A 20,310-nucleotide genomic window follows, 5' to 3' on the forward strand; every position below is an offset into this window, starting at 1 on the left:
ACACCAGAAATAATTTTCTAAGGCACGTTTAGGCTATTATGCCCTAATTGAACTAAGGACTAATACTGGCTTAATCTAAGCCCTGTCTGTGAAACCAAAGTTTATGTAGCTTTTTTAAGCGTGCCTTTGAAAAAATGTTTTTGTGCTTGGATATTTACACATAAAAAAAAAAAAAAAGGTTTTTAATGATTTTATCACTCTTAAATCATTAATATATTGTTTTTTAAAACAAAATTGACAGTTCTTCTTTTTTATTGCAGTATTTATTATAAATGATTTACCTGTGCACATCATTATTTTGTTTTTGAATTCATGTGGCCTCATAATCTTTAATCGAAATAACTTTCCCTCTTTCTTTCAGCAAACATCTCTTTTATTCTCTCATGATGTGTTTTCGATGGAGTGAGGGCAGGACAACCTGTCACTCACATGACATCACAGCAATAGTAAACAACAATGATTCAATCAATTCCCGATGGACAAAATCAAGTCCCGGCCTACATTTATTTCTTGTTCGAGGAGCCGTTTCACTCAGATATACATCACAATAGGCAAGAAACGACTAACAATTACGGATTACCACATTCACTTCCATTGTAAGATGCTTCACAGTAGCTAGGAGGTTGTTTTTTTAAACCCAGAATATTCCTTAACTCCTGCATGACTGTTTCTCCTTTTACATTTCTCTCTGTTCAGTCCCTCTATCAATGTTTGTAAAGCTTTTAGCCATCTCTTCCCTAACTACAACAACCAATGCTGCTTCTACACCCACTTTTCTTTAACTGAAGCTCAGCTGTGGGTGTATGTGACGGTGTACTGCTATAAGCAACCCTGATAGCCACACGGATCCAATTAAAGCTGGAATTCCCAACCTAAAGACTGGAATCATTCACGTCTCCCACCTCTGTGATATTCCAGGGTGTCCCCAACCATGTGCTCTGTGTTTATACGTGTGCACGAAGCGTCAAGACGGCATGTGTTTGGAAGTACTCTGCATAAGCATGCAAATGTGTGTGTGAGTGTGTGTGTGTGTGTGTAAGAGAGGGGAATTCTGAATATAATTGGGAGCGGGTGAGGTTCCCCCTCTCCAGCAATGAACGCTGTAATAAGACTGTGTTTGGGCTGAGACAGGGAGAATGTCTGATTTTAGCGTTCCTTTAAACAAAAGTGAACAGTGCTCTCATTCAAAGCAGATGGTGAAGGTCAAATCGAGACTGAGGGAGAAAGAGCGACAGACAGACAGAGTGAGAGAGACAGACAGACAGGAAGGAGGACAATAGAGAGACAGATCGAAGAAGAGGAAGAGGGGAAGTGAGGTGAGGTAAGGGGAAGAGAAAAAGAGCGAGATAATTAGAAATCCTTTCAAAAGCAGTGTGAAAAATAAACTCAGCTGGACTCTCTGATCCTTTTCTGTAAAGTTACCTGGATAAATGAGAGACATAACCCTGATTAGTCAATCACATAATAATCAGTTTAATAACTGTTTATAGGCCTACATTACATATATTCAAAGTATACTTTGTTGGGTTAGTATGCTATACTTGGATGTAGTATTGATATTTGTACACAATGAAAATGATGCGAGATTACTAACTATTCGTTCCTCGAGTGAGTGCTTCAAGTATTCATACTTTGTTCTTTCACTGCGTCTCCGTTTGTACACCCGTGAGGCCACGATGCCCTTCCGGAGCGGCCAAGGATCATTTTTCACGCGACACCGGATAACAGTCTCCCTCCCGCTATTAATATTTAATCAAGCCGCGCGCCCGCTGCGGACAAATGATTTTTTATTTCTGACTGACGGGCGGCCGCGGGCTCGAGTTACACCCGTCGAGCAGCCGGTCGTCACAGCCAATGGTTGGACGCGGGAACGAGCCTCGTGCCCCCATAGCTTTCTGGCACATCTCACGTAATCCACGCCACGCCAGTGCACGCGCTTGCCGCCAAAAACCGTCAAGCGTTGCGCTGACAGCACGAGGACGCGACGGTTTCATTAATTCGGGATTATGGAGACTTTTCGTCTAATTTGTATGGATTAAAGTAGGTCCACTTAATGCCCTTTGCCTGTTCATTGACATTGGAGATGTGTAGGCCTAGTGAAATCTGTGAGAGGTAAATTGGCCATGTTAAAAATTGGCAGCTGGCATAAATGGGCCTATTAGTCACGTCACGTCGTATTAAATTAAAACATAAAAAATAAAAAAAAGGATATATGTACATGTCAAATATGTCTCGACTATCCACCAAACAACTAGTAAATTGGTGAGGTTGACTAAATTATTTGAAGGCAGGGTAACGTTAGGTGATTTGTTACAGAAACTTTTTTTTGTTATGCTGGTTGAATGTCTCTTAACATCCTGATAGCATCACTAGTTTAGTGGTCTAAAAGTATTTATATGTATATTGTATATATTGGGTGTAAGGACCATAAAATGCTCGTCCAATCATTGCATTCGGTCCGAAATCACATCAGTCTTATATCCTAAATCCTGCCTGTTCGCCTAGCTCAGGCAGACATCACATGTCATCAGTGCCTCTCATGCTATTCAGAGACGGATGTCAGTCACCAATTCGCAACCAAAACAGCAGGCACCTTTTACAGTTCCTCCTGAACTAAAACAGGTTCAGCATTCTCGCCATAACTACCATAATTTGGAAGAGATTGAATCTAGTGACGTTATAGTTGACTTTGAGCAGTTTGTGACTTAAATGTATGCGTTTCAACGATCAACACCGACATGAATCTGCAGCAGTCAGGTGATACAGGTCAGTACTCTTGAAGTTGTTTATATGTTCATTATTATTGTAATGTTTGTTTGTTCCCTAAAGCACACATTCGTGTGTTTTGGAGGAGGAGTGGCTTTGGAGACGCTCTGTTGGGAGGGTGGCATCTTATCTTATATAAGTTACTGTCTATGGATCTTATGCTTTAAAAGCTAGCTTGCTATTGCTAGCTGCTCCGAAAATGGCCTACTCTACCTTTAACTCTTTTCTTTTAATATTTGTTATCTAGATTTTTTTCAGCAGTCCTTTTACTATAACAGTGCACAATAGTCAGTTACTTTTAAAATATTATCCTGATTAACTGTAAAGTGATGCCATCTGCCATCTCATCAATTAAACTCAATTTCCCATGGTGCCTCAGTAGAAAAAGATCACAACTCAGGCAAGTCTCCTGTTTCAAATCAATACTGAGAGTTATTGGCCAGGAACTGTAATTAAGTGCCATATCAGATGCATCCTAGTTTGGAACTAAAACACATCACCAATATGAATTGTAATGGGAAATATTTTTCATATTTTAAAAATATCTCTTCACAATGACTCTTGGCGCGCTACTGTTTATGTCTGAATATTACTTAAACTTAAATAACTTGAATATATAATAACACGTAACCCCATGGCATTAACACTTTATTTTATATATATAAAAATGTTAACTACCTGTTTACGTAAAACATTAAATTTGTGGGTGTATGTTATTTGCAGACATGTTACCATTGTCTGGTGGTTTCTAGCTTCAGGCGTTGGTATGGCTTTTTCTGTCCCATTTCCAAGTCTTCATTTCACTCACTCTTTCCCTTTGTTTCTGTTCTTTTCTTTTCTCTGAAGCTGTCTGTTTTTGGGACGTTCCAGGCTGAAAAGACCTTTTTTTAATCAGATCATTTACTAAGAAACTAGAGACGTTCAGGGACCTGCATTCGGCAGAGACACTGGAGGATTACGGTATGACCCCCCAGAGACGCTCACAAATGTGCGCACAAACACACCTACATTCTTAAAGAGGCACAAAAACAAATTTGCACAATCAGAAATAAATGTGCTGCTGAAACACAATATTTGAACAATGAGGTTTCTGAGATTATAGCGATATCATTTGAAGAGGAGAAAAAGAAACAGACACACATCTTTTATAAACGGAGGCATACATTGTGTCTCACACACCTGGTGTCCCTGTCCTTACCGGTGAGTGTGCTTAGCAGCTGTTGAGGTAGTCAGGGCCATGATGACCTGCACCACAGATGGTACAAGCATGGTCGTATGAATATAAGTAATGATTTATTATATTTAAGTGAATGAATTTGTGGTCAGATGCCTGAAGTATTTGTGAGCAGGAGGTTATTTCTCTCTCTTTCTCTCTCTCTGTCTCGCTCTATGCTTTTTTAAATCCTAAATTTTGAAGTGATGCCAAGTTTGTACAAATACTCAGACTGTGTCAGTGTGTATGTGTGTGTGGGTGAAGGGGACGGGATCATTTTACCCCAAAAATGTGGCAGCTACACAAAAGCATCCCATCCGGCTGGACCTGAGGGACCAGAGGAGGGAGGGGTTACCACGGCGATGGCAGAATCCAGGAAACTCGAGATGACATAAAAGAATGCATTAACAGAGACTGAAAGAGAGAGAGGTAATTCCACGAGGGCAAAAAGAGGTAAAACAAGTTAATCATTTTGAACTGCTGTATGAATGAGTGCATGATGTGTGTGTATGTGCATTGTTTGTGCCTGGGATCACAGGTTTTTTTTTTGGGCGTGTTGGAGGACAGTGCATCAGGTGTAACATTACTTAGACGGATTCTGTGCAGTTTGCAGCACATAATAAGAGGCTGCACAAAAACATCATAGCTTTAGATTATAAAAAAGTTATTTTTCGTAATTCGTGTAGGTCATAAATTTAAATCATAATGGTCATAAAAAGGTCATAAAAGGCTTAAATTTGACTGACTAAACCCTGCAGAAACACTGTCCAAACCTGTATGAGTTTCTTTGTTCTGCTGAACACAAAAGAAGATGTTTTGAAGAATATGGTCGAGTATGGGGAAAAGTACTATGGAAGTCAATAGGGGCCCAACAACTGTTTGGTTACGAACATTAGAACAATGTTCTAATCTTTGTTCAGCAGAACAAAGAAACTCATACAGGTTTAAAACAACTTGAGGGTGAGTAAATGATGACAGCATTTTCTTAAGACCACATTAAGTAAGTAATACGTTATCAAATCAGTAAAACTCATCTTTGTCCACTTCAACCTGGATTTTTGTGACCAACATCCAAAGTACTCTAAACGGAATCTGTTTAATCTCATTGTGTATATAAATAGCACTTATAAATATATATTTAATGTTCCAATGTTGTTCAGACTCCCAGCGTTCTTCAAAATACATATTTTTTTGTGTTTTGCAGAAGAAAGTCATACAGGTTTGGAAGGACATGAAAGTGACTAAATGATGACATAATTTTCATGTTTGCATTCTACTTACTGCGTGACACTCAATGACACTAACAAATCTTTATTAAGTTTAATAATAATAAAACATACTCAGTTTTTTACTCTCTCTCACTCACAGACTCACACGCATAAAAGGAACAGGAGCTTCTATTAGCTAATGAAAAAATCATTAGCACTCCCATGATAGCATTAGCCATGACCCCCTGAATCAAGGATATGGATTGGTCCTTGTCAGCCAGGTTCAGGTCACACTTGTTCAGTTGCAGCCTAGTTAAAGAAGTGAGGGCATTACTTGAAATATGAGCCTGTGCATCGATTGCCTCTCTGGGGTTAAAACAGCTAACCCTGTCATTATTAGCACACTTGACCATCACAGTGGCCTTTGGATCATTACCTGTTTTTTTTATTTTATTTTTTTATCTTGAGCTTAAAGGGTTAATTCACGTAAATGAAAATTCTGTCATCATTTACTCAAAGACTTTTGTTCATCTTTGAAACACAAATGAAGATCTTTTTGATGAAATCTGAGAGATTTCTTTTCATCCATTGACACTGAGAGTCTATGCAACTTTGACGATTCATTAAGAGATCGTAAAACTAATTAATATGAATAGAGTGGTTTAGTCCAAATTTTCTGAAGAGATACGATCGATTTATATGATGAACAGATTGAATTTAGGCTTTTATTCACATAAAAATATTGATCAGCGAACATAAACAGAAGCCCAATTGAACCTGCTCAAATGTGTTGCGTAACACGAAAAAGGAACCTCATTGGTTTTGCACGTCAAGTAAACATGCTTGAGCTTCTGTTTACCACAACTTATGCGTTGATTAATGTTTATATGTGAATAAAAGCCTAAATTAAATCTGTTTAACATTTAAATCGACCCTGTCTCTTCAGAAAATGTCTTATAATTTGTATGGCATCTCAGTTTTGTTACAATAAAAGGGAAGTGTGACACCAAGCAGAATTGCAGAAATAATTATGGATTTCAATCAAGCTTTGCACTCCCTCATCAATCTGAATGTTATTACTGGTATTTGGCAGTAATTGGAAGTAAAATGTATTATAGTGAATCATTTTGTTTTTTGTTTTAGTGAACTGGATCAAAAAATGATTCACTGATTCATTAGTAATCACTCAAGTGTTCCCTTAAGTCTCCCACTTAAAAATGACAAAATTTCCATGGCAACCAACTATAGTTTTCACCACAGTTACTACAGTTTTGCTTCTACTATAAAACAGTAATAATGTTCTCCTTCAAAAGCTTTAAGATGTTTTATTTGTCTTTGTGATTGTATTTATTAATGTCCAAAGTTACCCCATTTTGAGTAACAATCGATATTATTTTGTATTTTGAAGCAAAATATGGTTAAATGTTAGGCCTACATTTTTGCTGGCCATGCTGCATTTATGGCTTTTCGGTAGTAAAATAAATGTTAGTTAAATATTTATTTTGATGCAGTGTTAATTAGGTTCGATCCTAAAAAGATTTTTCTAAAGTTTTCTTACAGTTGAGTGCAAAACGCTTTTCAAATTGGTTGAACCGAATCATTAAAAAAAAGAGCTGTTTCAAATGAACTAGTTTATAGTTAATGTAATCAATCAAAACATTGTCAAATACAACAAAAGTGTTTGTCCAGCGGTCTGCTCCTCTGTATCTACCGATGACAGACTGACTCCCTCTCTGGTTTGTGTGTCACTACTGGCGCCATTGCTGGGGGGATTGGTTTTGTGGATGTATGCATGTTTAGATATATGTGTGCAAGTCAGGGAGAGGGCAGTATGGGTTTTTATATTTGAAATGGTAAATTAGCAGATTCCAACCCTCCCAGGAAAACCTTCCCTTTGTTTAAATCATAATGTCATCGTAAATTAAAGGGTTGATGTCCTCTGTTTTATAGTCTGTTTTTTTTTGTCTCTTGATCTTTGTTTCTCTTACTCTTCCATACACACAAACATGCAACTCAGGAAATGAATTCAGGTGTCAAAGTGCAGCAGGGTTGGTTGGTAGACTGTGACTAGTTAAACACTAGGTCAGTCAAAGAGAGTTACAGATCTTTGTTTAATAATGAGTACTATCTAACAGAGCCATCATCAAAGACATAACCAGTGATCCAAATTACAGTGTCCAAAAACACGGCTGTGTGCTCATAAGCCTATGCAGTGATACTTCAGAGCTCAGAACAAATTAATTCTGTTTTGATGTGATTTTTTTCTTGCATCAATGGTACTCTTGGCAAAAGCTTATGTGAATAAATGTATAGAATTCTGAATATTTAATTTTGACTATTAAGATATATTTTTATAGAGACTTAGGAGTTTGGGTGTAATAAATGGAAAGGATATTTAAGAACCATTTGAGGATGAGTACACTTAAGATCTAATGGTTGTTTCATATGCATGTTTGTGCAATGAAGAGTCATCAGAAATATAAAATGGGCTGTTTAGAAGGTAAATGCACCTCTTTCAATGATGTTCCTATGCAAGTTACACATTTTTAGCTCGAAGAATTACACATTATTTTGGGGGCATTACAGCAACTGTATTAAACAGGCTTGAGTTGAGGAGAAGAGAGGTATAATTAGAAAGTGACATTTGAGAGGCATTTTCAATGCATGCTCGATAAATGGGTATAATCTGATATGGTTTAAAGTGCTTCAAAGATCTCACCAAAGTTACAGCCGTTTTCTTGGAGTGTGAGTCATGAGTTTGATTCTGGCTCAGTTTGTGTATCAATCCCAATTAGACTGTCACCCCGTCATTTTTTTATCATCTCTCTATAATACTGTCTTGCTGAATAAATAGTTACAAATGCAACCCCCACCCACTCCAAAAAAACAAAAACAAAAAAAAGATCTCAAAGAGAAATTGCACAATGTCCCTCTTGGCTGTCTTGACTTATGTACAGTATGTGAAGTTCTAGAAGGAAACATGTCAGAGTAATTCTGAAGAAGAGCTAGGTTACTGTCATTTTGGACAAGTTTAACTGCCTTGTAAAAAAAAAAAAAAAAAAAAAAAAGAATAAAAAAGGAAAGGTGGGTTTGTATAAACCCTTTGCCAAGGGAGTGAGTGAACATAAAACATCAAGTTTTTAATTAACAAAAAATGTTTTGCTGTGTTGTTTAATCAAAGCACTATTTTATGCTGCTTATACTTATTGTTATATATAATCATGATTCACAGTTTCCCACTCTGTAAAGCAAAAAAAGGCTGTAAAACATACAAAAGCTGATCATGGTATAAAGCTGAATCCAAAATTTGTGCAATCAGTGTGCTTGTACATTTTAGTCAGACTGATTTATTGAGGCCTCTGCGTTTGTCTTAATTTGGTGTCTCAAGACTCTCACAGGGCCCGTAATTGTCAATTTAATTTCACAGTGACATTTCACAAAATTTTTACGGTTATGCTTGCAGGTGCAGGTCATTGGTATGAAATGTGTTTTTTTTCTGAGCTGGTCGGGCAGACCTGTTCTCTGTCACTGCCAGCACTGAACTCTGAAGTTGAGAGTTAATTGTGGACCTTTCAAACATGAGGTCATTAGCATTGGAGATATACCACACCTAGAATCAAAATGAAAACATTTCTGTTGATATTAGTGCTGGAAGTTTATAATTAAAGCTCAGAAGGCTAATTAGTTGGATTATTAAGGCATGTTGAAGGAATGTGCCTCTAATGGAAAATAGAAACATGTGAACCACTCCATTTTCTCACTCTTTCATGCAGTTATTTTCTGATCATCTTCTTGCTAATATAACCCTTAGTGTTTATTTCCCCTCAAGCACTCATTAGCAATGAAAACATTGAGCACGTTTTTACTTGCAGATCTTGGACAGAAGAACAGTGTGTGTGGTGTGTGGTGTGTGGTGTGTGTGTGGTGTGTGTGTGTGTGTGTGTGTGTGTGTGTGTGTGTGTGTGTGTGTGTGTGTGTGTGTGTGTGTGTGTGTGTGTGTGTGTGTGTGTGTGTGTGTGTGTGTGTGTGTGTGTATTCTATCAGGGATTCCAGAGAGAGGCGGCGTTTGAGACTGGCCAGTCGTATATTATCCTTGGAGATGGCCATTGTTGCCAGGTCGTCGAAGCCAGGGCTGCAGTCTCAAAGCATGCTGGGAGTTGCGTGCATTCCACTGTATCCACGTCATTTTGGGGCTTGTGGGTAAGATGGGTTCACTGTGTCTGATCATGACTCATTGGTTAACAAATCATCTAATTCACTTTCAGTTTTTTAGCTCTTCGCCATGACTGCTCATAAACTTTAAATTGTGGTATCCCACTAATTTGTATATACTCTGAGGACATGCACGCGCTGACTTCAGTCACCAGAAAACTGCTCAGTAGTCAGACACAAACTCATGGGGCTCTATTGGCAGACAAAGATGTGGTTTTGTTCAATTGACCAGACTAATATAGTGGAATGCATTCATACTCTAACAGTCATTAAAATGGCAGTACAGATGTTGGTTATGTCAGATAATTTCTTGTCCACCTACACAAACATACCAGTTCATAATGAAGACATCATGCTTTGGTATATAACCTTTCTGCTACCTTTCCAGAGACATGGATTGCCAGTGTAATTCCACGTAGGCTGAAGGTTTCTTCGAATCGTAGATGATAAGTCAGGATCCAGTCTGGCATGAAGTAATGCTCTGGAGTGCTGCTGAGCCATGGAGGTATGTTACTAATTCACCTTATTATACAGTACAATATTGACTACTCATTGAGTCACAGTCTGACTCAAAACCATTCAACAAAATTTCCCTGCTGAAAAGACCACATTGGCTCCAGAATGCAAACAAAATGTTCCCAAATGCAACAAAAAATAAACATTTTTGACAATTTAAAGTCTGGTTAGTCAGGCAAGATTTGTGTGCGTCCATATGTGGTTTCGTCATATATCTTGTTAGAGTGCACATCAATGTTTTATGCATGTCAAAATTAACAGTGCAAGCTGTAGTGTCCAATTGGCAAATAAATTACTCTTATGAATCGGTTCTTTTAAACGCTTTAGTCCAAATGATTCACAAAACCGATTAGAACTCGCTTGTGTGTTAGCAATTTGAATCACACTTGCACAGTCCGTGAATGGTTCAGAATTCACAACTGACTCCCTCAATAATCCTTGAACCATTTTTCCATTGTTAGTTTAAAATTTTTTGTTTCGTATTCGTTTTACCCGTATTTTGAATTATGCATTGGATTGTGTTGTTTTACGTTTGAAGGAAGTGACCATAAACTTAACGGATGTCATGGCAGAAAATTACCAGTACCTTTTCCATTTTTCTACAGATTTTTTTTACTTTCATACAGTTGGTTGTTCACATATTCTGAACAACTAACTTAATGCAGTCAATGGCTCCCTTGTCATTTTTTTTTGTCTAGAGCCCTGATGCATCTTTAAGGTGTATGTCAAGCCCTTTATTCATTTAGCACTAAGCATGCCTTGTGATACTTTAATGGAAAGTCCATGTGTCCATGAGAGAGAGAGAGAGAGAGAGAGAGAGGTTCTTTAGGTCCAGCCGACATGCTGAGTTAATGGAAGTAATCCTACACCCTAATGAAATAACAATGGTGCTGGACAGGACACACACGCACACAGACACACAGACACAATTCCTCTCTGTCGCTCTTCTTCCCCTGTCTCTCTCTCTCTGTCTCGCTATTCGGATATGATGTGCCCTCTAAACTCAGATTATGTGCAACTGTAGATCATGCATCACTGTTGTGACCTCCAGACCTCACATACTCACCTCACATGTAAAAATTTGTCTAATCGCTGGCAAAGATTTTATTTCCACACTTCTGTTAGCTTGAGGAGGACAGTGAAAATCTGTAAGTGATTTGACCTTTTGCCCTATTAGTCGATGTTACCAAATTGGATATATTCTTAGATGTTAAAGTCTCTGTGCTGTTTGTTTGCCTGTAGTACCGGTCACCATTAGGTCACCTGATGGAGTTTTTCGTTTCCTTGCCACTGTTGCCTTTGGCTTGCTCAGTTGGGGATATTCAATTTAATGAATCAATCAATATTACTATTGATTAGCATTACCAAACATGGACGTTTTATTATTATTTTAATTTAATACTGTGAAGCTGCTTTGATACAATCTGTATTGTGAAAAGCGCTATACAAAAAAAAAAAAAGAAAAAGAAAAAAGAAAAAAGAAATAGTACCTTTTTTAATGAACAACGTATTGCTTCAATGGGATTTAAAGGGATAGTTCACTTTGAAATTAAATGTTGGTATGTTTTAGCTTACCTCAAGGGCATCCAAGATGTAGGTGTCTTTGTCTCCGCAGTAGTTTAAATTTTGATATTTTTAGGTCAAACCGTTCTTGTCTGTCAGTCATATAATGCAGGTCTATGGTCACCAACTCAAAGAGCATGCACAGAGAAGTAAAAATTACACAATTCCCCATCGCAAGTACACATTGATGGCCTAAGACACGATAAAAATGGGTTTGTGTGAGAAAACGAACAGTATTTATATGGTTTTTACCTCTTGTACACAACCACGTCCAAGTGATCTGAGGGCGCGCGCACTTCCTGGTGTGTGACGTGTGCGCGCGTTCTGGCTTAGTCTGCGGACTAATACATATATTCATGTGTATAAATACTGTTCGTTTTCTCACACAAACCGCTCGTTTCGTGTCTTAGGCCATCGATGTGTACTTACGATGGGGAACTGTTTAATTTGGACTCTTTGAGGTGGTGACCATAGACCTGCATTATATGACTGACAGACAAGAACGGTTTGACCTGAAAATATCAAATTTGAAACTACTGCGGAAACAAAGACACCAACATCTTGGATGCCCTTGAGGTAAGCTAAAACATACCAAAATTTAATTTCAAAGTGAACTATCCCTTTAAAGCCTGGCAAATGAAACTCTACTCTGTCAGTTCCAAATATTTATGATTTGACCCAGAGTATCCACTCTCAATGCAAAAAACAGAAGTCAGAGTCTACACAAACGCATAAATACACACTCTCCCACATGTACGTAGACACGATGGCTTCTTTTCAAACTGACATTCACTTAGAAATAAATGTTCTGAGTCAAACAGAAGCATATGCATTCTACTGTATGTGGAAATGTCGTAAACAATTTCCATTGGGAAACGTCACTCTCTGCCTTACATCCAAAGACACATGGAACCCAATACCAAGACGTCTACATCAGCGACAATTTCTAAAATAACAAACATGTCAAAAGTATTTCTGTCACACACTCCTCTTCACTCTCCGCCTCTGTTGATTGTTTCTGACTCGCAGAATTCATCCTGTAAGTGCTTCGGATCATGAGCGTTTTTTCTGGGCTCCTTTCTTCAGGTATTAACAGAATTTATGAGGTGTTAAATATTTCCTTTGTTCCCCGAGCAGGCAGCTGCTGGAACCATCAGAGCCCACACGGCCGGGCCGAGTTCATTAGCCTGCTTAAGGAGCCTGTCTCTGGGGCTCAGTGACCACAGTCCTCCCCTGTCTCCCTGCTCTGCACTTATCAGGAGTTTGGTTACAGCACTTGAACTACTAATGAAATCTATTAAATAATGTCTTTTCATTACAGTCCGTCATTGATGCATATATCACTGTTTAAAATGCAGAGGAGAACTAGTGCATGTTATACTTTACGGTCAAGCCACAGAACATCAATTACACTTGAATAACAGACACAAGGCGCTTTACAAATAAGTCTCGGACGGCGTGTTTACAGAACACCAATAATCCTTTAGAGGTGATAAACAACAGTCACATTTAATTATACTAAGTTAGTCACCATAGAGCCTTTAATAAATGTTCACCTGCTACTCTCTGTGCAACAACTGGAGGCTTACATTTAATATTGAATTTACTATTTAGCAATTCATATTTTGTAATTTGCTTTGGATAAAAGTGTCTGCTAAATGTAAATTTTGGTCATTTACTCACCCTCATGTCATTCCAAGCTCATAAGCTTTCTTTCTTCATGTGGAACACAAAAGAAGTTGACAAACAAATCAATGTTGAAGAGTGAAGAGGCTTGAATTTGTGTATCAATATGAAGTGATAATGTCTTAGACTTATATCAATTAAGTTGTATAGATTAATTTCATGTTACTTTTGAATAACAGCTGAAACATCATTCAAAATATCATATTTTTTAAACCGCAGAAGAGAGAGAGTAAATGGGTGAGGGTGAGTAAATGATTACATAATTTTCATTTTTGGATAAAAAAAAAGTACATATCTGAGGCTGCCAGTAAAGATTTCATGCAGTGCTTATTGTTTTTCATGCACTTATTGCACAATATGTGGGCAACATAGGCTTATGTGCGTGCTGTGGGGGAGGGGGCATAAACCGTGCGTCTTCACGCCAGCATGCCAGATGCAACCCCATTCGCGCCCCTCTCGGTGTATTTTTATTCTTTGTTTGACAGGCATCTTCTGGTTCTACCATGTCAGCACAGTGCTGTGTGCAGCCAAAAGTTTTGCACAGGTCTATAAATAAGACCCCGCTGAGCGCATGTTAGCCCAAAAGTATGGCCTGCCCGCACTTGCTCTTAAAGACCTTTGGACTGATTTAATTCTTTTCTTATAATTAGAAGCTTTGAATTGACCAATTCCTTTGAATTGACTTCCGATTTCACCAAGTGGCTCTTAAATATAAAGCGGTTTTAAAATGACATGAGCAGAGGTGTGTGTTCATCTCCCTGGTGTTTTGGGAGAGTGCGATGTTGTTTCTTTCCTGATGTTTATGGAGCCAAATTCTCATGCAGCATGTGGAGTTAAGCTTGCAGATCAACAGCAGCCCCCTGCTAGTTACATTCCACTCAACAGCATGAAATTCTTGTTTTCTTTCTGTAACAGTGTGTCAGTCAAACATGGCCCAATGTGGCCCTCAGGAGCATCATTTTTCAGTGCTTGAGGAGGAGTCTGGCTAACATAGCAGTAATCGCTGAGCACATTTAAGCGGCGACTTGCTTCATTGTGGAGCTTTATTGCTTTATGTTGCTCTCTTTTTGTCTTTCTACCTCATTGCATTTGCTCATATGCATACAATAGATTCTTGAGGTGAAAGGTAAGCTGGTAAAAAAGCTGTTAAGTTACTTGCAGTCAGTTATTTTTTTGTACAAAATCTGCAGAGACTACTGTGCCATTATGCCATTTCTTACCAGTCAGATTTGTGGTTAAGAGTGGGCGTACATGGTGCAAGTTCTGATAGTCGTAATCAGATTACTTTTTTTTAAGTAACAAGTAAAGTAACTTATTACTTTTAAATTTAGCTATTTTTTCAAAAAAGTAACACACCTTACTTTGTTTTCTCATTGACTGACAGCTCTCCTATCCCCATGTTGAGAGAAATGGGGAGTAAGTGCAGAGGCGTTGTGGGCGCTGTGTAAATATGATGGTTATTGTAGTTCTAGACTAGGGGCCGTTTACACAACACTGTTTTCAACTAAAACAGAAAACTTTTTATGCGTTTTTGTCATTCAGTTCGAGTGTGTCCATCTGGTCCCATAGTCCTACAAACTATGCCCTACAAACTATGCCCCTTACCTCAAGTTACGCCCCCTAAAATGTCACCGTCGTAAGTCATCCTGTTTGTTTTCCTCAGTTTCTAAAGTATTTTAATTATGGAACTCTACAGTTAATTAACATTTTATGAAAGGGGTTTGTTTTAAGGTTGGGGTATGTTTTTAGCTGTAATTACCATGAGTGTATTCCTTTTATTGTATAATTTATTTTATGTTTTACCAATAGCTGTAATTTCATACCTATGTATAAGTTATAACAGTATAAGTTAGTCTTACAAACATTTCATACATAAAACATAATTTACTTCAAAAGATTGTTTTAGTCAATGACATCTACTTTTGGAAACAGGATTGAGGCTATGTTTACACGGAAACGATCTGAAGAGAAAACGCAAAAGTGCCGTTGCGTTATAACTTTTTATTCTGCGTTTAGACTAGTGTTTTTTGGGTGGGGTCTGCGTGCATATGGTGACGCAAAAGTGTGTGAAATTCGATGTAGTATGCACTCCAGGCGGCTAGGTGGCAATGTGAAGCACTGCCACACAACAACACCAAGTCCGCGCGCCTGCGTACAACCTTCCTTCTACTTCTCTCTCTAGTAGACTTTTGCGTTTTTACCCTTTAGACGGGAATGCGACGTTGGAGCGTTTTTAAGATTTCAACTCTGGAGGGTGGTTTCACTTTTTTGCGTTTTTAAGCCCCAAAAACGCAGTCGCCGTGTAAACGAAAGGCACATCTGATCAAATATTTTTAAGTTTTCACCCACGAGCGTTCTCGTGTAAACAGGGCCTAAAAGTGCACGTTTTTGATAACTACCTTTACCTCCATGTAAACTACAAAAACGTGAATTTGTGAAAACTGTGATATCCTGCGAATGTGTATTATATGTTCCGTCTTGCGTAGTGTTTCTTTACAAAGTGATGTCACCAACTACTGGCCTGACACCATAATTCAGTGGTTTTAGTCGGTTTCGCGGATCCGTGCAAAGTGCACACGGGGACAGTTTTGACAACGTTGTCGTCTGTACGTGAAAAACACAAAGGAAAAAACGTTTCCGTTTTTAGTACATATTGTCGTACGTATACATGCAGTATATATTCAAGTTTATTTGTATAGCGCTTTTCACAATACATATTGTTTCAAAGCAGCTTTACAGAAAATGCATTTCAAAAATATACACACAAAATACAGTTAGTTAATCATAAAATTTAGGGCATAACATATTGCTGGCGTTGGGTCGTCTCTTCACAGGCGTCGAGTCGTCTCATCACAGGCGTTGGGGCATCTGAAGTCTCCATGAGAGGCTGGATACATAACTGGAGCTGACGAACTCTATTTGAGTTATCTCGGGACAGGCGTCCCGAGATAACAAAAAAAGGCAGATGGGAAATAATTAGCGTAGCTGCTGTTCATAATATGAATGCATTTGATCTGATTTAACTGTAGTATAAAAGGTATGAGATGCATCATGTGAATGCTTGGCTAAAGAGATGCGTCTTTAATCTAGTTTTAAACTATATATATATATATATATAGGCTATATTTGTTAAAAATACAAACAAGCAAGCCCAGCCTAGGTAACTAACGCAATTGGTTACTTTTTTAGGGAGAAACGCAATATTGTATGGCATTACTTATAAAATTAACTTGCCCCAACAACTTCCATGCAACTTCTGACATTTTCACCCATTTTTTTTTATTTTATTTTTGTCATTGCTCTCTGATCTTCAGCTGACTTTTCCTGCCGTTATGTTAGGACGTGTTTTATAAACCTAAATAAACCTGAGCTATTTTAGTGGATTGGCTGGACTAAGTGTTGATAAATGTTAATTAGAGGAGCTCCCTTTTCTTGCTGCTTGGTCCATTAGGGTGGAAGTGGAAGTCCAAGTGCAAGATTGCATAAGTGTGAGTGAATCTGATCCCAAAACAAGGGTTTGACTTGGTTGTTGTTGTGTGGCTGTGGTAAATAAAACTGAGCTGATCACTCGGACGAAACTATTAATAAGAGCCTCATCCTGGCCCTTGTGCTGTGCCCCATTACTGGCTTGGGTGCGAGCCAACAGCAGCACCCCGCATGGCAGCTGCGCGCATGCGCATCAATGAGCGCTCTTGCCCCGCCGCTGCAAGAGAACTTTAATAATGAAGTAGACCACGGAGTGCGCGTGTGCTCACGTTAACTTTAGGAGCGTAAATTAAAGGGGAAAACACGGCTAGTGCAAGACAGAGCTCCTCGGAGTTTGGGTTATAGTGGTGATCTGTCGGTTGGAGCGTTCCGCTCCGGTGCGGCCAGTGCAGCTCTCATGAACTTAGGGAGGACTTCCCCGCGAGCTTCACTGACAGCGCGTGCACTGACTGGCGCGAGCTGTTCCTCGCGCTTCACGTAGCTAGACCACTTGAATATTTTTGGATGAGCATGTCAACAGACTGAATGCGCACGGACTTTCCGGAGAGTTTGGATATCGTAGCAACGCACAACTCCTAAGCGTAAGTAAAGTAACCATTTTGAACCATAAAATAGCTCACTATTCAGAAACTATAAATTTTTTGCTAAATATTTATGTGACATAGGCTACAACGCTTATGAGCAGTTTGGAGCACCTGCTCGCGCCTGCGCCTGAGACTGTGAAATCTAGGGCTCTTATTAAAGAAGGTTATAGTTCAGAGTAATTTCTGCTTTCCACATTAAACCACCTATAAAAAACTAATAAAATAATTCTACAAATTATCACTGTTCAAAAATTTCTACGCACAAAATGGAAAGTTTAACTGCTGCCTGAAAATTATTAAAGTAAAAGTTGTGCTAGTTTTTGATTTTTTTTTCTTTTTACTTATAAAGAAAATCGATTTGAAACTGAAAAGTAGACCAGAAATTAGAAATTGTGACGCGTTAAATGGGTGGGAAACAAACATGTTGTTAGGACAATGATGCCTTTGTTCACTAAACACGATTACACGTATTAGATTTTTCTGTTTCAAATTTCGAGTTATTTGGTCAAGCATCGTTGATTTTTATTTTTTTTACTTCATGCATGAAGTGCAGTCATTAGCCCATATGTCTTTTGAACAGTTATTTAGACACATTTTTTTATTTAGCCTACTGTGTAACTTTCCCTTAAAGAGTCCTTCTGAGTTTCTTGGGTGATTCCCGTGTCCGTTTGGATATCGCACGCCATGTCCGTTTTCCCATGCACGTGGAGTTTGTGTTTGTATTTGATACGGAGGAAATGAGAATATCATCCCGACCCTGAAGCAGCTTCATTGCGCGTTGGCCATTGGTCGCTTTCTCGCGCTGTCGATAGCAGCTCGAGCCGATACCGGAGAAGGAGCCCGGATTAGATTACACACTTAACACGAAATAATTCACAACACACAGGTCGCTCTGGTGGCTGGTAATAAGATGGAGTGTACTAGCCAACAATTACATAAGAGAACACCAGTGACCTCCTCTTTGGCCATCTCCAGGCCTCAAAAATTGGGGGAAAACCTCGTAAGACTTGTAAGCATTTAAACATTTGAGCTATTCTTAAAGATTGCAAGGCACTTTGATTGACGGATTTACGATGCACATTTGGACTGAATGGTGGGACAATATTTGAAACGCTTTTTTCTAAGTAGATTACAGGGGCTCTAGATGTAGTCTATCTAATAGCAGTATTTGATTCGATCACATGTAGATCTCTTAGTAGACTAATTATCAAACCTCAAACAAAGTCTCAATGTTTTTTCTCTAAAATAAGAAATTAATAATTTATTTTCATCTGTAATGTAAACTTGGTGGATGCATCAATACTTTCGTCAAGCCCTATGTTGTCATTAATATAAAAAAAACACAATGACATAAGAGGGTAGTCATATTATGGGTAAGGGTCAAAGGTAGGACCTAGGCTAATCACTGAGGTTTGGATGTTATATCACTCCCTGAATGGTTAAAAATGGCTTTTTAAGACCTGTCCACTTGGATGCCATTTTATATTTCACAACAGTATAGTGATTAAACTGCACGTGACTAGTAAAATAATGCATACATTTTGTCAACATAAATTGGAAAGTACACCTGAAAATTAAGGTTCTTTAGTTTGTCTTTGTGGCACATTAGAACCGTTTTTCGCTATGGAAGGTTCTGAGTTGAGCTATGTGGATCTTTGGAGATCTTGATTATTACATAGATCAGCATATTGCGCTCTGGGGTTTTTAAAGCACCAGAACAGATGGTTCTCTGAACAATAAAAAAAACTCTCCCAACTGGAAACTTAATTTTAACGTGTGCTTTTACGTTGGAGAAGAGAACAATTTAAGCAATGTCGTTAAACAAATGAGGGTTATCTATAAATTGAATAATGAAATCGGTTATAATAATAACAACAACAAATATGAATCTACACTCCAATATATTCATAAAAAAATATTTTGCTCAAATGAAAACTGTCCCTGTTCCAGCTTGTTTATTTATTAATTGACGGTGTGTTTTGACAGTGGAGTGAGCTCTGATGATTTAAAGGGAGGAAAACGAAAGCTTTGGAGTATTTGGCTTTCCTGCGCTCGTGCCGCGGCTGTGTCGAGTAGCGCGCATGAATGCCGCGCCACTAAACGCTCCGCGTGCTTTCATGACAATAACAGTAAAGCGCGCTGGCGCTCTTTGTTATTATGAGACGTAATGGTCTGCTCTAATAGGACCGTTTACAATTCTTAGACTGTTGTCTTTATGTTTAGTTTTTTATTTGACTAAATCAAATGTGTGATCTGGGACTGTTGCATAAAGTGGCTTTTGATTTGAAAATATGTGTTGACAGAAGGCAAATAAATACCAGCTCCTCGCTATTACATGGTGTGTGTGTGTACGCGCGCGCGTGTGTGTGTGTGTGTGTGAGGACAGTAGGCTCAGAGGGCACTGAGTGATAACAGTAAAAATCAATGCTGCTCAGCTCATTCCCCCGCCTGAGTATTAAAGGCTAGAATTTCAGAACACAGCTTCACCAAGCAAATGAAAGATTCAAATGATCTGCTCTTCAAGCTGTCCTTCAACTCTCTTTCTCTCTCTTATAACACACACACACACACACACACACACACACACACACACACACACACACACACACACACACACACACACACACACACACACACACACACAAGCTTGTATACAGAAGCTAGTGGAGACTTCCCATTTACATTCATTGATCTTATAGGTCACTGTAATCTATATATATGCTGCCATATATATTCCTAAACAGAAGCATCATGACCCTTCCAGCTGACCCCTCAGGATCTTGAAAAAAGTAAAAATATTGTAATTTTTTTTTTGGTCGCAACAGGTCTAATGCTTTGTCAGAAATCACAAATTAATTTTTTTTTGTACATTTGGGCAGTTCAATTGAGTTGCACGTTTCTCAGATCATTTACTTAAAAAAAAAAATTTCATCATGTACCCACTTTGTCCAGTAAACTCATAAATGGTGTATTAAGAAAAATACAATGTTCTGTTGGCTTTAGAACAATTGGCCCCCTTTCAGCTAAAAAACAACAACAAAAACACACACACACACACACATATACATATATATAC

General features: G+C 38.4%; 1 protein-coding gene across 30 annotated transcripts in view; it reads left to right on the plus strand.

Moving 5' to 3' along the window:
• Positions 1-2,549: 2,549 nt before the first annotated feature.
• The window catches only part of eya4 (EYA transcriptional coactivator and phosphatase 4), a 49,285-nt gene continuing 31,524 nt past the window's right edge, over positions 2,550-20,310 (plus strand). For 10 of the 30 annotated variants that reach the window (XM_079589119.1, XM_079589099.1, XM_079589121.1 and 7 more), the window contains exons 1-4: positions 2,550-2,766; positions 3,613-4,408; positions 9,232-9,387; positions 9,788-9,904. The gene's annotated coding sequence lies outside the window, so the exon portion shown is untranslated. Of the gene's footprint in view, positions 2,767-3,612; positions 4,409-9,231; positions 9,388-9,787; positions 9,905-16,803; positions 17,232-20,310 lie in introns of those variants that run through there. The other 20 variants (XM_079589105.1, XM_079589113.1, XM_079589126.1 and 17 more) reach the window with 8 other exon arrangements.

The sequence above is a fragment of the Phoxinus phoxinus genome, assembly GCF_949152265.1.
Source record: "Phoxinus phoxinus genome assembly, chromosome: 18".
Classification (NCBI taxonomy): domain Eukaryota; kingdom Metazoa; phylum Chordata; class Actinopteri; order Cypriniformes; family Leuciscidae; genus Phoxinus; species Phoxinus phoxinus.